Source organism: Arachis hypogaea, chromosome 3, assembly GCF_003086295.3.
Source record: "Arachis hypogaea cultivar Tifrunner chromosome 3, arahy.Tifrunner.gnm2.J5K5, whole genome shotgun sequence".
NCBI lineage: Eukaryota > Viridiplantae > Streptophyta > Magnoliopsida > Fabales > Fabaceae > Arachis > Arachis hypogaea.
This window is the reverse complement of record NC_092038.1, coordinates 44,275,661-44,276,488: the sequence shown is the minus strand read 5'-3', so window position 1 is coordinate 44,276,488 and position 828 is coordinate 44,275,661. Positions and strand designations below refer to the sequence as shown.

Sequence of the window (828 nt, the reverse complement as noted above, 5' to 3'; positions counted from 1 at the left end):
AGACTTTGAGAGATCATGTTGACTTGCTGAGTCAACACTTTGTTCTGAGCCAATATGGCATTCAGAGCATCAATTTCAAGAACTCCCTTCCTCTGAGGTGTCCCATTATTCACGGAATTCCTCTTAGAAGTGTACATGAATTGGTTATTTGCAACCATGTCAATGAGTTCTTGAGCTTCTGCAGGTGTTTTCTTTAGGTGAATAGATCCACCTGCAGAATGGTCCAATGACATTTTTGAAAATTCAAATAGACCATAATAGAATATATCTAATATGGTCCATTCTGAAAACATGTCAGATGGACACCTTTTGGTCAACTGCTTGTATCTTTCCCAAGCTTCATAGAGGGATTCACCATCTTTTTGTTTGAAGGTCTGAACATCCACTCTAAGCTTGCTCAGCTTCTGAGGAGGAAATAATTTATCCAAGAAAGCCGTGACCAGCTTATCCCAGGAGTCCAGGCTATCCTTAGGTTATGAATCCAACCATATTCTAGCTCTGTCTCTTACAGCAAAAGGAAAAAGCATGAGCCTGTAGACTTCAGGATCTACTCCATTCGTCTTTACAGTCTCACAAATCTGCAAGAACTCAGTTAAAAATTGGTAAGGATCTTCAGATGGAAGTCCATAAAACTTGCAGTTCTGTTGCATTAAAGCAACTAGCTGAGGCTTCAGCTCAAAATTGTTTGCTCAATGGCAGGAATGGAGATGCTTCTTCCATCAAATTTGGACGTTGGTTTGGTAAAGTCACCAAGCATCCTTCTTGCATTATCATTATTGGGTTCGGTTGCCATCTCCTTCTCTTGTTCAAAATTTTCTGAAAGGTTAC

At 40.0% G+C, this 828-nt stretch overlaps 1 non-coding gene across 1 annotated transcript; it reads left to right on the top strand.

Moving 5' to 3' along the window:
* The first annotated feature begins 291 nt into the window (after positions 1-291).
* Positions 292-395, top strand: LOC112792870 (small nucleolar RNA R71). The gene has a single exon (XR_003197591.1). It is a non-coding gene; the product is annotated as a small nucleolar RNA R71 (small nucleolar RNA).
* The last annotated feature ends 433 nt before the right edge of the window (positions 396-828 follow it).